We start from the raw sequence: 17,171 nt of genomic DNA, 5'->3' as shown, positions 1-17,171 counted from the left end.
ATCACCATCTCTCGGAGTTCAGTCAGACTCATGTCCTTAAATTTCAGTTTAGAGTCAATTTGCAAGCACTCATCATTGCTTTCTAACAATGAAGCATCACACTGGCATGCATGGTGGGCCCTGTAACATTTCTCTCTCTAAAGATCTGTTTTCTCTTTCTTGTAGAATAATCACAAATTGCTTCATCAAAAATTCCATTATCCATGTGCATCTAGCAGGTCTTATTGTACTGTAAACTTAGTTGCCTTTCCTGTTTTTATTAGTAATGCCTTGAGTGTCACAAAACCTAATTTGATTTAATTTCCAGTTCCTCATTTATATTATGTGTTACCTGGTACATTGTGGGCAAGTACAGTATAGGCTTACTAGTGTGAAAGCTAATTATTCTCTCTTCAAATTTTCAAGGAAAAGAAAATGTGGATGACTTTTATAGAGAATTAATTTATCCAAGAATATATGTAAGTTATAGGCCAGATATTTGATTATAAATTGTCTCCTTTGCCTATCTTCATTATGTGTAATCTCTGGGGTACTTTTATAAAAATTTATTTATTTTTTAATTTAAGGATAATTGCACATCAACAAGAATCAGCCATAGGTACACCCATGCTCAACAAAAACAAAGTATCCCATGCTCAACCAGCCAAGAGATGGACATGAAACCTAAGTACAGGTTTTTCTCCTGAGAAATTGATTCTTGAGACATTCATGGAAGGATTGACTAAGGTGATTATCCAATTGTTTCTTCCCCCTAGATTCCTCAAGCTTCTCTTGTGTCTGCCCTTTTGGAAGTCTTCATGTTTTTTTCTTTTTAAAAAATGTTATTGATTTACTGGGTTTCACGGGGTCTCAGTTGTGGTATTTGGGGATCTTTGCACAGGATCTTTTGTTGCAGTGCATGGCCTGTCTAGTGGTGTTGCCCAGGTTCTGAATGTAGGCTCAGTAGTTGCAGTATGTAGACTTGCTTGCTCCACAGCATGTGGGATCTTAGTTAACCAACCAGGGATCAAACCCATGTCCCCTGTATTGTAAGGTAGATTCTAAACTGACCACCAGGGAAATGTCAGTTGACTTACCCCAGCAGAGTGGCTTTCTGTTCATAGTTTCCCAACAACCCTTTCCAAATGTAGTTATAGTATATAAATAAAAAACATGATGAAGAAAAATATCACTGGTTTCTTAATTCTTTTGCCTCAAAACAGAGAAAAAAATTATTAAATGAGTCTAGTTGGATTGCTTTTGCAAGATCACACAAAGCTTTTTAATTCTGAAAGGTGACCTATTTGTGAAAAAAATAATCTTTTTGTTTAGCTGATCTGTCAGTCTGGCTGACCTGATGCTGATGATTTTTTAGCTCAGTTGATGTTGACTTTGATTTCCTCAAAAATTACTATATGGGCTACTGAATTGTATTGTTGATAATCAAGGGCAAGACTGTTTTTGAACAACTGTCTCGTATGTGGTCAGCTTGGTGGGTCATTTAAAAAAAGGCAGCTGCTAAGAGTAAAACCAGACTAAAATTTGTCATAATAAGGCCATGCAAAGTGGAATATAATTGCAATAATTTATATGACTTATTTTGCAATATGGGATTTGTACTTTGTTTTCTCTGTCTTAATGGGCCATGAGGGATAAAAGTCAAGGGTTATATTAATTTATAGTCAAAAGAAACTATCACTTTCATGTTAGTAGAGTTGGCTACTACCATATGTTCTGATTTCCTCTGAAGGAACACATTACCTGCTGCACGGAGTCTCATTTCTCCATTTTGCTGGGTGGGTAATCTCATGTATATAGTACCTCCTAGACTCCAGTAACATGAATTAGCCTGAAGAGAATGTTGGCTGGCTTTGCAATGCTTTTTAATTTTGCCTGTGAAGCCTGTGAAATTTAATTTACATTCCCCTCCAAGTAGGCTAAATTGTAGTTATTATACAACTGAGTTCCACCTGTCCTAAGCTTCTCTGATTTTCTTGTGGCTTCCTTGGCTGCCTGAGGCTGGAATATGCCAAATTCATTTTGTTTCTAGGAAGTGCCCCAGCCTCTTTCTCTCTCACTCTTCTTGGGAGTTGTTTTTCTAGACTAGTTGGTAAGTTTGTTTTGTTTGCCCTAGAGCAAACACATCATATAATGCATTACTTATCAACCCAATTATACAGTGCTTAAAGCCTTCAGAAGAAAGAGCTCTAAAATATAGATGAGGACTATAGTTAGGCCATTTAAGAGGTCTGTTTTCCTAAATGTGAGCCATTATTTAGTCAATTTGCTAAAGCATAAATTCCATTATATTGTTGATGGATTGTTAGTGATTATTTGGCTTTCTTGCATCTGCCCAAAGAAAGATATATGAAGACATTTAAAATGTCTGTGATACTTTTAAAAAGAACTGTAAATGGGAAAAGCTTATAAATTTACTGAAATATAAGGTCATTTTCAGATTGTTGTAACTCCATATCATTTTTTTATTTTCATCTGTCATGAAATGTCTTTTAGAGTGAATGTGGGAGATACTTATGGCTTTAAGCCGTATAGTAGCAAAGTCTTCAATATTCTTTTTTGAGTACTGGTTAAAACAGCAGTGGAATTAATGATACTCATAAATTAAATGTACATTGCATCCTGTATGATTTTTGTGGATTGAAATGTGAGATAGTTGTATAAAGAGCTAATTATCTGCTGAATTTAATCCATCTGTATTTGAATGCTTTAATTCAGAATCCAAATGTTTTTGCCAAGAGAGTAAAGGATATTTCTAAAATCAGTCAAATACTTGTATTTACAGGGGACATCTGCCTGTTTATATTTTTAATAGAGTAACTTCCTCTAATATATTTTTAAGGATCTGTTGAAGGTTTCATTCCTGATTGTCCTTTTCTTTAACTGAAAAAATATTTCCAGATTTTTATATTTAATATATTGAATAGAGATTTACTGAGGAAACACAATTGCTCCATAAAATATGGGGCAATTATACAATTAAATTTTCTCATCTGAAACAGAAAGTAAGTAGGTAAAATAGATGGATGATAGTTGGAAATATAGATGATAGGTAGGGTAGAAAGATAGATAAAAACAAAGAATACGGTTTTTGTGTGGTTAAATTGAAAAGAACCATGCAATTTGAAACGTTTGCCTCACTTATTATTCTATTTTAAAAAAAGAGGTGTGTCTGTATAAATTCTGAAAGTATGATGAGACAGTAGCATTTCTGCTTTCCTAGATTCTCTTTTTTTCTCTTCTTTTACGAGAACAAATAAAACCACTCAGTGCATAATGTACCAACGTCTGATGCCTGAGTCCTTCAGGAATTTTGAAGACAAAAGCATATAGCGAAGGGATGATTACCCGAGTCGAGCTAGAATATTTAGATACGTGAAGATTCAGTGCTGCTCATGGAAACGCCATGCTTTGTATTTTTCAATACAAAGGAAAAGATAAGCTAGTTTCCATGTGCCTCCATCTGGTGTTTTTTGTGCCTAATTATCCACTAGCATTTTTTTTCTCTCTCTCTCTCTCTCTCTTAGATCTTAAACCTCTGCTTCTCCCAACTTCTTCTTTAAAAGAAAAATTTAAAAATCCTCAAATAACTGTCAACTTGAACAAATATGTATTCATATTTAATTTTCCCAATCTAATACCCTCCCCCCGCCCCCGCCCCCCCCCCCCCCCCCCCCCATCAAGCCACCAAAATCTCATTCTTCCCTTTTAGGGTCAAACTACTTGAAAGAATGTCTTTGCTTCTTCTCTTCTTCACCAAACATTCAGTACATGATAATTTGTCTTCTGTACTCACCACTCCATTAAAACTGATCTCATCCAAGATATGAACCATTCTCTAGGTGTTAAATGTAATGACCACTATTCAAGCCTTAACTTATTTAACTTCTCTACACTGTTTGTCCCTGTTAAGAACAACTACTTTTGCCTTGAAACATGTTCTCTTGACTCGTGTGATGCTAGACTCCTTGTTCTTCAGTCTCCTTCTGTGGATAATTCTTTCCTTCCTTTTCAGTGCCCTTTGATCGTGTTTGTCCGCAGTCTTGAGACTCCACACTCTACATTTCTCCAGTCTCTACACTCTCTAGGAAAACTCCTTTACTCTCATGGCCTCAAATTCCAAAGATTTGCTGATGATTCACACTGCATCTCTGGAACTCTGGAGCTAAATATCCAGTATTTACTCTTGGATATCTTTCTCTATCATTATTCCTTCCATGCTTCTGGAACCCTCTCAAGCCTGCTGTTTCTTTCATGTTTTCTCTTTCCAAACCATCTCATGCATACAGTTACTAACAACTTGTACACATCCTTTGGTCTTATGTGGTACCTCCTCCTGGAACCTTTTTTTTTTTAAGTTTTATTAGAATATACTTTCCAATGTTGTGTTAGTTTCTATTGTACAGTGAAATGAATCAACTGTATGTGTACATATATCCCCTCTTTTCTGGATTTCCTTTGCAGTCAGCTCACCACAGAGGACTGAGTAGTGTTCCCTGTGCCACATAGTGGGTTCTCATTAGTTATCTATCTTGGTAGTGTATAAATTCAGTCCTTTTGCTGAGCACTCTCCTATGTGTTCCCATGCTCCCACAACAACATTTGCTCTCTAGCTTATTTATCACAGGAGATGGACCATTTATAGCAAGTCATGAGGAGAGTGAAAAAGCTGGCTTAAAACTCAACATGCAAAAAATGAAGATCATGGCATCTGTTCCCATCACTTCATGGCAAATAGATGGAGAAACAATGGAAACAATGACAGACTTTATTTTCTTGGCTCCAAAGTAACTGCAGATGGTGACTGAAGTCATGAAATTAAAAGACACTTGTTTCTTAGAAGAAAAGCTATGACCAACCTAGACAGCATATTTAAAAAGCAGAGACATTACTTTGCCAACAAAGGTCCATCTAATCAAAGCTACAGTTTTTCCAGTAGTCATGTATGAATGTGAGGGTTGGACGGTGAAGAAGGCTGAGCGCCGAAGAATTGATGCTTTTGAACTATGGTGTTGGAGAAGACCCTTAAGAGTCCTTTGGACTGCAAGATCAAACCAGTCAATCTTAAAGAAATCAATCCTGAATATTCATTGGAAGGACTGATGCTGAGGCTGAAACTCCAGTAGTTTGGCCACCTGGTGCGAAGAGCTGACTCATTAGAAAAGACCTTGATGGTGGGAAAGATTGAAGGCAGGAGGAGAAGGGGACAACAGAGGACAAGATGGTTGGATGGCATCACATTCTCAATGGACATGAGTTTGAGCAAGCTCTCAGAAGTTGGTGAAGAACAGGGAAGCCTGGCATGCTACAGTCCATGGTGTTGCAAAGGGTCAGACCTTACTGAGTGACTGAACAACAAACAGCAAGAGGAAATCAGTCTTATCAATAATAGTGGGGCTTTTTCAGAAGTTGATTGACATGTAGTAGTGAATTTCAGATTCTATGCAAAAAAGCATGGTGGTCAAGTGTACTTTTACTTGCAGATTTTCTTAATTGCACAAATCAAAACACAATTAAAAGTGACTAAAACTGACATCAAGCTGAATTAATCAAAATAGAATTTATTGCCTCTAGTCACTAAAAAACTCCAGGTTGTCCATTAGTATCTGGATTTGGGGGCTTATGTGATACTAAGAGCCATTTCTCTTGGCTTTTGTCTTCCTTTTATGTTGGCTCCTCAGTGAGACAAGTCATTCTCCAATAGAGCTTCTTTTCTTCATGGCAACAAATGTCTCGAACTTCATTACTATGGGTTGGATTGTTTCTATGCCTGAACTAGCCATTTATAGTAGGGGGTCATTATGCTCTCATCTATAAGCCTTGGTCACATACTATCTCCTTGAACAAGAGGTAGTCAGATAAAGTAAGTTACATTAACTGAGAATAGGGGAGAAGGTTCTCACATAAAACTCATTTTGTTACCAGAAGCAGTGGGAGAGAATTCTGATGGACAAAATTGGTAAATCAGTTAACTTGAAGATGATAGCTCCGGCCATGCTCTTGATTATAATGTCTTATGAGAGAATTTTAAAATTTCCCAAAGTGGGTGCTCACGGTTTTATAAACAAAGAAAATATAAACTGTTGGGTTTTTAATGGTTTTATCATTGTGTATAATTTTATATTACAATCCGTGTAAACTCATTGTTAACGAGGACTTGGCATCTATGATTTTCACCTGAATAAGGACTTGGCATGTATGATTTTCACCTGAATATTTGAAGAAACTAAATACTGTTAATTAAAAGTTTTAAAAAATGGAATCACTTTTCCAGTTTTCCGTGGCCCAATATACCTTGAATTCTCCCTTCTCGCAGTATTTTTCAACAGAGCAGTCACATATCTTTAAAAATAATTACTGTGTTTGCAGAATTACATGCTGAAAGCATAGTGGTACCTGCAGGTCCGCTGTGTAGTCAGTTCTAAAAGTTACAAAGCACAGTAAGTGAATTTCCCTCCTGGATGTAGAATGTCTACATAGGTAGCTTAGGAAATGCAAAGCCAGCTACAAAGTATTTATCCCACCTCAGGCAAAAGCAATTAGCATGCTAAGAAGCACATGTCCTTCTAGGTCATTTTAGTTGCGAAGCTGTCTTTTTAAAGATAAACTGAGCTTTCTTGTGAAAAGAAACAGCAGCATTCATTTTAGTTTCTGATATAAACACACACACACACACACACAGACACACAGGCAAACTTGGAAGTTAGAAAAGCAACACATAACATTTCTGAATCCCCAGATTATCATTTGTTAGCCATTCCCTTCTCCAGGGTATCTTCCTGAGGCGAAGATCAAACCCTGGGCAGTCCTGCATTGCAGGCAGATTCTTTACCATCTGAACCACACAAAGCCTATCTTTTTCCAGCTAATTGCAAATCGATATTCGCCTTAGGAGATGTAAACACACTTTAAAAGTATAGAATACTTAGACTATGACTTTGTAGGACATTTAGGCTAAAAGAACATGCAAATATCATTCCAGCTTTTGAAAACATGTTGGTTAGAAAATGAGTAGCACCTTTACAATTTTCAAGGAGAGTCAAGCCCAGACTGTTCTGTTGCTATGGACTTATAACAAGCACACAGAAAAAAAAAAAAAAGGAGGAAAGGAGACCACATTGGCACGTTAATATATATATTTTTTTAATCTCAGACTTCCCAGGTAGCCTGGATGGTTTCATGGAGAACTGGAAGCTGAGCTCAGAGTTGTTCAAAGAATTCAACCCAAGGGCCAGTATCTGTTTCTTCCTAGGCACTGGGAATTTACATCTCCCAGAGTGTCAATCTTATTGGGTAGTGTGCCATCTCAGGGAGCACTGGCTTTCCTCATATTCAGTGTTCACAGGGTAACTTTGGCTTAGGCACTATTCACTGGTCCCACCAAAGAAAACCAGGAAATGTTTTTGGATGTTGTACGTATGAAATGAGCAGTCCTGTACTAGAGGAGCCACTTTGAACTGCTTCCTTGAAAGAAGCGTACTGAGTAAGATAGTAAGCTCTGAACTTTCCTCAAAATTAATCAACATATTCCCCCAAATTCCAACTTTTATTTTGGAGTTTCAACATATCAGTCAGGGTAGGCTAGCTTATGTTGTGGTAACTAATAGTCAAAGTTGCTCAGTCCTGTCTGATTCTTTGTGATCCTATGGACTGTAACCTGTCAGGCTTCTCAGTCCAGTGAATTCTCCAGGCAAGAATAATGGAGTGGTTAGCCATTCCCTTCTTCAGAGAATCTTCCCAACCCATGATCCCCTGACTTAGTGGTTTTGTCAAATTCAGACTTAAATTGAAGAAAGTAGGGAAAACCACTAGACCATTTGGATATGACCTAAATCAAATCCCTCACAGTGAAAGTGAGAAATAGATTCAAGGGATTATGTGATAGACAGAGTGCCTGAAGAACTATGGATAGAAGTTCCTGACATTGTACAGGAGGCAGTGACCAAGAACATTGCCTAGAAAAAGAAATGCAAAAAGGCAAAATGGTTGTCTGATGAGGCCTTACAAATAGCTGGGAAAAGGAGAGAAGCTAAAAGCAATGGAAAAAAAGAAAGATATACCCATTTGAATGCAGAGTTTCAAAGAATAGCAAGGAGGAATAAGAAAGCCTTCCTCAACAATCAATGCAAAGAAATAAAGGAAAATAAGAGAATGGGAAAGACTAGAGATCTCTTCAAGAAAAATCGAGATACCAAGGGAACATTTTATGTTGACGAGCACAATAGAGGACAGAAGTGTTATGGGCCTAACAGAAGCAGAAGATGTTAAGAAGTGGTAGCAAGAATACACAAAAGAACTATGCAAAAAAGATCTTCATGACCCAGATAACTTCGATGGTGTGATCACTCACCTAGAGCCAGACATCCCGGAATGCGAAGTCAAGTGAGCCTTAGGAAGCATCACCATGAACAAAGCTAGTGGAGGTGATGGAATTCCAGTTGAGCTCTTTCAAATCCTAAAAGATACTGTGAAAGTGTTGCACTCAATATGCCAGCAAACTTGGAAAACTCAGCAGTGGCCACAGGACTAGAAAAAGTCAGTTTTCATTCCAATCCCAAAGAAAGGCAATGCCAAAGAATGTGCAAACTACCACACAATTGCACTCATCTCACATGCTAGTAAAGTAATGCTCAAAATTCTCCAAGTCAAACTTCAAAGGTACGTTAACCACGAACTTCCAGATGTTCAAGTTGGAGTTAGAAAAGGCAGAGGAACCAGAGATCAAATTGCAAGTATCTGCTGGATCATTGAAAAAGCAAGAGAGTTCCAGAAAAACATCTACTTCTGCCTTCTTGACTACTCCAAAGCCTTTGACTGTGTGGATCGCAACAAATTGTGGAAAATTCTTCACGAGATGGAAATACCAGAACACCTGACCTGCCTCCTAAGAAATCTGTATGCAGGTCAAGAAGCAACAGTTAGAACTGGACATGGGACAACAGACTGGTTCCAAATAGGAAAAGGAGTACTAAAAGGCTATATATTGTCACCTGCTTATTTAGCTTCTATGCAGAGTACATCATGCGAAATGCCAGGCTGGATGAAGGACAAGCTGGAATCAAGATTGCTGGGAGAAATATCAATAACCTCAGATATGCAGATGACACCACCCTTATGGCAGAAAGTGAAGAGGAACTAAAGAGCCTCTTGATGAAAGTGAAAGACAAGAGTGAAAAAGTTAGCTTAAAATTCAACATTCAGAAAACTAAGATCATGGCATCCAGTCCCATCACTTCATGGCAAATAGATGGGGAAACAGTGGAAACAGTGTCAGACGTCATTTTCCTGGGCTCAAAATCACTGCATGGTGACTGCAGCCATGAAGTTAAAAGATGCTTGCTCCTTGGAGGAAAAGCTATAACCAACCTGGACAGTATATTAAAAGCAGAGACATTACTTTGCCAACAAAGGCCCATCTAGTCAAAGCTATGGTTTTTCCAGTAGTCATATATAGATGTGAGTTTTGGACTATAAAGAAAGCTAAGCACTGAAGAATTGATGCTTTTTAACTATGGTGTTGGAGAGGACTCTTGAGAGTCCCTTTGACTGCAAGGAGATACAACCAGTCAATCTTAAAGGAAATCAGTCCTGAATATTCATTGGAAAAACTGATGCTGATGTTGAAACTCCAGTACTTTGGCTACCTGATGTGAAGAACCGACTCATTGGAAAAGACCCTGATGCTGGGAAAGATTGAAGGCAGCAGGAGAAGGAGATGATAGAGGATGAGATGGTTGAATGGCATCACAAACTCAATAGACATGAGTTTGAGTAAGCTCAGAGAGTTGGTGATGGACAAGGAAGCCTGGTGTGCTGCTGTTCATGGGGTCACAAAGAGTCAGACACAGCTGAGCAACTGAAATGAACTCAACTGATAATAAAGATTTATTTCTTGGTCATTTAATCTTCAGCAAATCAATGACTCCAGGGCAGTTGAATGCCACATGAAGCTCAGCAACCCCGTAAGAGTCAATCTTGTGACATCACCATCTCAAGAGCTAGCTTCCAGGGGAAGAAAGAGCTAAGCAAATTCACGTCTATCCTAAATATTTCGAGCAGTACCCATCAATTCCATACAAAGTCCATGGTCCAGAACTAGTCACATCGCCTTGCTTCCTATAGGCACACTGGGAATTGGGAGAGGCATATCCAGTGAGTATACAATTTATCTGTCATTCTCAATTTGCTGTCGCTGTAATGGGTGTGCACACCATGCTGCATAGGATTATTGCTTCCCTGGTGGCTCAGAGGTTAAAGCGTCTGCCTCTAATGTGGGAGACCTGGGTTCGATCCCTGGGTTGGGAAGATCCCCTGGAGAAGGAAATGGCAACCCACTCCAGGATTCTTGCCTGGAGAATCCCATGGATGGAGGAGCCTGGTGGGCTACAGTCCATGGGGTTGCAAAGAGTCAGACATGACTGAGCAACTTAACTTTAACTTCAGTAATCTAGGACCACTATATAACAAATGAAATTGTAGATCTAATGTGCTTAGCACATTTGTTACAGAGCAAGTACTAAAGAAATAATTACTCTCATTGTTACTTTCTTTCAGAAAAGTAACTATTGGTATAGTCATTACTTATAGTCTCATAGATTCTTCATAGTACTAAATATACTTTAGTATATTTTAACTTTTAAGATCACTTCAAAACACTTTCATGAACTTCAGATTTTTTTTTCCTCTGTCTTTTTTTCTTCTTGGTCACTCATTTTTAACCCTATTAAGAGATTTGACAACAGTTTGAAACACTTCAACATTGGATCGAATCATAATAACTGAGAATATTTTTTTCCAAGTTGGAACTTCATTTAAGCCTGCAGGTACACACATAATAGGTTTGGCTCTCATTGGGGATCAGAATACATTTAGTCTGGGGAGGGAGGTGGGAGGGGGGGTTCATGTTTGGGAATGTATGTACATTCGTGGTGGATTCATGTCAATGTATGGCAACACCAATACAGTATTGTAAAGTAAAATAAAGGAAAAAACAACAACAACAACAACAACAACAAAAAAAAAACCCTTCATTCTCTTTCCACAGATGAAGGAGTCATATTCAGATTCTCTAAGACAATATGTTTATTTTGTACATATAACTATACTATGAAAGCTAAGGATAACTCAGATATATCAGTGACTTCCAAATCTCAAAATATTGATGAATACATAGGACAAATTATACATAATCATATATAGATTAAGCTGTAAGTATCAGGAAGAAAATATAATACCCAGTCAGGCAACTGGGGAAGGTGACCTTGGAGAGGAAGTTTTTGAGATGATGTCATTGAATATGTAGTATTTTAGAATGTGGAGATGAGGAAAAAGAGAAAATAGGCAAAAAGAAAAATACAGGCAAGAATATAGCAGGTCCTAATCTTTTAGTAAAGAATGTTGTGAAGGGCGCTTTAAAGATCAAGCTCATGTACTAGGGACCTTGAAGGTTATAATCACAAATACTTCTTAACCTACTCAATAAAAATAGTTTTCAATTAACTTTCAGTGCATTCCAAACCTGATAAAATAGATGAAACAATGTTCCCCAATATAGATAGCAACAGCTGAAATGTATACAAGCTAATGCAGCAGATTTCCATTTTCCATTCTTAGTCTTTTAGGAGCTTTGAAGGAGTGAGAAAAAAATCATATAGAGAGTAAGTTTTTGAAAACTTTCAAAGTTTTCCAAGTAGAAGTTGAAAAATATTTTAGAAAACTTAATGAAAGTCTTGATTCTTTTTCATGTGTAAGAAAGTTTTCAGAAAGTCTGTTTTGGTTGTTGGATCTGTCAGAGGGAAGGATTGTGTGGTTAGTATATTCAGCTTTTATATTTGAAAAAGTGAAAGGATTAGATAGAGCAGGACAGTAGTTTGAAATTATATTGGAATGATGTGTTTAATGTTCATTGTGAAAAGCACTATCATGATCTTTGTTAGATCTATCTTTGTTAGAACTGGAGAAATGAGGCCACACAATGGATGCTATTCAAAATAGATATTTAATTATAAATATATTCTCCTTTGTTATTAAGCCATTTTGGAAAAATCAGTTATAGATTAATTAATAATTACCATTTTAAAAAGTTCTGGTTGAATTATTTTTTTAATTAGTTGCTGATTATTCACAGCAGTGTCCTGCAACAAATCATAAAGTGTGTATTTTTAAAATCAAGTGATAACACAGGATATAAGAAAGTCTGGTTAAGCTTGCATCTGCCAAAAAATAGGCAACTTGAGATAAATATTGTTCTTTAATCTGTTTTTACATGTTTATAGGTACCTGGAATGAGTAAGTGCTCAGATAAAAACATTATGTATAAATGTGTCAGGCTTTATACACTGATATGATGCTGTAAGAATGTTAGCAAATAGGATTATTTTTCTTTCATTTTTTTTAAAGAGGATTATTTTATGCTGTTCATTTGGCAGAATCTACAATAAAATTATATTTTTGGCTTCATTTCAGTACAAAACTAGAAATGGTGATTGCTTCGGAGCCACTTAAAGGCATCTTCCTTAGAAACATCATGCTCTTGCCATTTTGCAAAATTGTGTCCAAGAAATGCAATGATTCTCAGCATTCTTGAATATGTGACAGAATTGCTACTATTTTAAGCTGAGCAACATCAAGTTCACTTGTTGCTCAGTGTAAATGCAAACCTAAAGATGGTGTGGTTGAGAGAAATCAAGCAGCATGCTATATGTTATTAGATAATATTATGGAGTGAGGTTTTATAATTTATTTCATGTTCATGATAATTTTTAAAGACTTTTAAAACCAAAAATATAATGTACTAATAATCTGAGATTTTTGAATAATAATTGTCAACCTTAGGTCAATGCAAGCATTTTTGTTTTTGTTTTCTCTGAAAGTGACTGTGTAATGGGAAAGGGTTTACTAATTCCTACCTCTTTTTCTATTCTTTGGTTCTACATCAAGGAAACCAGTGTGCTTCTCAAAATGGAGACTTGACTTCCTGGAATGGAGCTTTGGAGAAAGAAGAAAGCCTGAAGAATAAACAGTAATGGCAGGGAGTTGCCATCGAAGGTATGAACTATTTGGTGAGTTCAAGATGTATAGTCCCCAAACCAAGATGAAAGAATGGGATAAGGACCTACAGTTCCCAAATTCTTCTCCAAGTTCATCTCCCAGGGCTGTTACACAATTCATTTTGCTTAATTTTATTTTTAACAATAGAAACATGTTGAATTATGTTGTTTTACTCACCCAATTTCTGATTCTGATAGCAATCTATATTAAGCTGAATTGAAATGACTCCTTTATTTTCATATGTTGTTGCTTCTTTTTCTAAAAGCTCTAATTCCTTTAATTAGGTTGTGGGTCAATGTTTATTCAGTGCCATACAGTTTAAATTAATGTAGGTTAATGATGTGTTTACTTTTCAGTGATTATAGGGTGTACTACACTCTATTTCTTCTCTTCCTTTTCATTGAGCATCTTGTAATCACCTGCCTTTTCCAAATCCTAATACCTAAGGCATGACAAATCTCTTGTATTCACAGTAAGCCACTGTGAAATACCTTCCCACTAAGACAGTTCCAAATGAGAAAGCCGTCTTTGGTGGCTTTGTAGATGCTCTTTGACCATTTACACATTTCTCCTTCATTATTTCTTACATCTGGTCCAACATTGATGCTTCTTCAAACCCTTTCCTTCTCCCTAATTCCAAGATCAGGATGGGAATGTCTTGTTCTAATAGGTGTGAGTCATTAGTTGAGAGGAGTAAAAATTCATTAGAAAAGGAAGCTAGATGAATATGGAAAAGGGATGGAGAGCAGAATTATTTTTCCAAGTAATAGGAAAGTAAACATGAGAAAAGTAACCTGAAGCAAACTGTTTTCATTTCTGAATGAATGCTATATTTATGATTATGGTCTTCATGCCCAATAATTATCATAAGGAACCATGTCAGAAAAATCCTTAAATCTTCTTTTATATTTGTAAATAAAAAAACTTGTCACTTAAATGCAATAACCAGAAGATGCTCATGAAAATCAGCCAAATATCTTTTACTTTCACATATAATACACATCTATTCCTGTGTTTTTCCAAAGCACCATTTTCTTATGAAGCCATACTATTTGTTGACATGGTCTGTATAGCATTTCATCACAGGAAGAAGTTATTTGAAATTTTGCTAGTAGGCTGCCCCAGGTTGGTTCAAAGAATTTACCATACTTGCACCTGTAGGCAGTTCTTCCTGTCTAATACATTTCATTCAAAACAATGATTTCCAGAAACTTATTTGTACATCAGAATTCTCTAGGGAGTTTGATAAAAGCTGGGCAAACAGCATGCTAAGCCTAGTGAGTCCACCTCTCTAGGCTGGAAACTGTGGGCTACATTTTTACCAAATGAGCATGTTTATTTCTCTGAATCTGGGAAGCTCTTTATTGAATGTTTTCTGAATTTGCGTACATTGAACATTTTAGATGAACATATCTTAATTCTGGCCAGTTATCATAATCACCTTGGGAGCATTCAAGCACTTACAGTTACAGCTCTCATCCACACAAATATGATTATGTAGATCTTAAGATGGGCAACCAGAATCCATATTTTACACAAGGACCTCATATAATTCTTATCAAAGCCACACTTGGGATGACTTTCTAAAAGCACATTAATAGCAGTTTCATCTTCAGTATTCAACAGTTTTAGAAAAATCTGAACTTGGCAATGATCCGATTTTTTTTTTAACCATACTAAAGTTAATTAAAATATTTGACATTAAATATCTGAACATGGAACAACCCTTAATTATTTATGTACTCCTTAAAAATAAAGTTATTACACTCTTGTTTGTTTAAAAAGTATACTAAACTTCTACTGAGATATTCAGTAAAATTTTATGTATTACTCATACATATATGTATACAAATGAAATATCTAAAGTGGTTTCCGTAATTATTTACCATATTGTCTTATGCAATCCTTTATAAAGTATTGAATTAAAAAAATATTTATTATGTCTTCTGTTAATAGAATGTTAAACATTCTATTATCCAAAAGGATAAGAACTTTCTATGATACATTCAGCAGTGCGCTCCTAGGCCCTATAATAGTGACTGGTACATAATAGGGGTCAGTAAACATTTGTTGAATTTATAGATCATGTATTATATAGATACACACCATTATTTAGATAAGCCATGTGTCCATATATAAGGTTGACATATTACCCAATCATGTGCACACACAATATTTGTGTAATATTGTAGATGTTAATAAAAGTTCATTCTATTAGTCAAGAAAGTTATTTTATTCAAAGGCATAGGAATCTCCCATAAGTCCAAAATAAAAAGAGGGTTTGGTAATCTTGAATAGATCGCCTCATCTTTTATATATGAAAGGGGCCCAGAGGTCTTATTTAAGATATTTTATTAGTATTTCTTTTCAGGAGGGTCACACCACTCCTCAGGTGTTATGAATGACTCTCACTTAATGTACGTGAAAAGCAGTCACATCATGCTGCGGTCACATTGACTCATAAGGAATGTGTCAGCTATTTGTCTTCATTCACATGATGAAAAGTGTAGTTAATGAAACTGTTACATTGTCACATTGCAAACCTTTAGAATCAAGTGGCTAAAAATATTTCCTTATGGTATAAGGGAGTGAGGACACTAAAAGCTTACCTTTAAAACTATTTTTAAAGGATGAGGCTATTATAATTGCATCTTTTCTCTCTGGATAATAGCCTTTTCAACTGAAGAGTGCCTTTTAGAGGTGTTCAGTATAGCAGTTCATTGGATCCTCAGCTTGGCTATACTACCAAATATGGCACCTGGGAGGCAGGTGGATGTATGGCATATATAATATTTTGTTCATTTATGTATTCATTCTTTCAAAAACATTCATTCTGGTAGTAGTGTTTGTTATTCCAGAAACTATTAGGCAACCTCTAGAAGATGAGAGATAATGATGGATTATCATAATGATGGAATCAGTAAAATGTTATACGCTATGATAGTGGTATATATGCTGACTGCACTGGAAATAAAAACAAGGACTTCTACAGGACAATGGCATCAAGGATGGCTACCTGGAGTTGCAGATACTTGTGCTGAGTTTTGATGTTGAGTTGCATTTATCCATCGCACAAATATTTACTGAGTGACTTTTAAGGAAACTAGGCTACACTCTGAATATACTATGGGGAAAAAGACAGACATGAATACTGCCATCATAAACTCATAGTCTGTGAGGGGGACAGACATAAAACAAATAAAAATATATGCTAAGTGAGGAAAATTCAATAAGAGAACATTGCAGATAGACCAAAATGTTGACAAATTGCTTAGGGAAAGCCTCTCTTAGAGAAAATGATATTTGATTTGACACCTTAAATGGAGTAGAAGTTAGCTAAGCAAAGACAGAAAAGAGCATTCTAGGTAGCAGAATTTCCTTTATTTTACTCAAAGAATTTTAAAAAATTATTTATTTTTTAATTGAAGGATAATTGCTTTACAGGATTTTGTTGTTTTCTGTCAAACCTCAACATGGATCAGCCATAGGTATACATATATCCCCTCCCTTTTGAATCTCCCTCCCCATCCCATATCTCTAGGTTGATACAGAGCTCCTGTATTTCAGTTTCCTGAGCCATACATCAAATTCTCATTGGCTATCTATTTTATGTATGATAATGTAAGTTTCCAGGTTACTCTCTCCGTACATCTCACCCTGTCCTCCCCTCTTCCCATGTCCATAAGTCTATTCTCTATGTCTGTTTCTCCATTAGTTCAGTTCAGTTCAGTCAGTTAGTCGTGTCCAACTCTTTGTGACCCCACGGACTGCAACACTGCAGGGCTCCCTGTCCATCACCAACTTCTGGAGCTTACTCAAACTCATGTCCATTGAGTCAGTGATGCTATACAACCATCTCATCCTCTATCATCCCCTTCTCCTCCTGCCTTTAGTCTTACCCAGCATCAGGGTCTTTTCAAATGAGTCAGCACTTCATTTCACATCAGGTGGTGAAAGTATTGTAGTTTCAGTTTCAGCATCAGTCCCTCCAATGAATATTCACGACTGATTTCCTTTAGGATGGACTGGTTGGATCTCCTTGCAGTCCAGGGGACTCTGAAGAGTTTTCTCCAACACCACAATTCAAAAGCATCAATTCTTTGGCACTCAGCTTTCTTTATAGT

Source organism: Budorcas taxicolor, chromosome 7, assembly GCF_023091745.1.
Source record: "Budorcas taxicolor isolate Tak-1 chromosome 7, Takin1.1, whole genome shotgun sequence".
NCBI lineage: Eukaryota > Metazoa > Chordata > Mammalia > Artiodactyla > Bovidae > Budorcas > Budorcas taxicolor.
Note: the sequence above shows the minus strand (reverse complement) of the source record.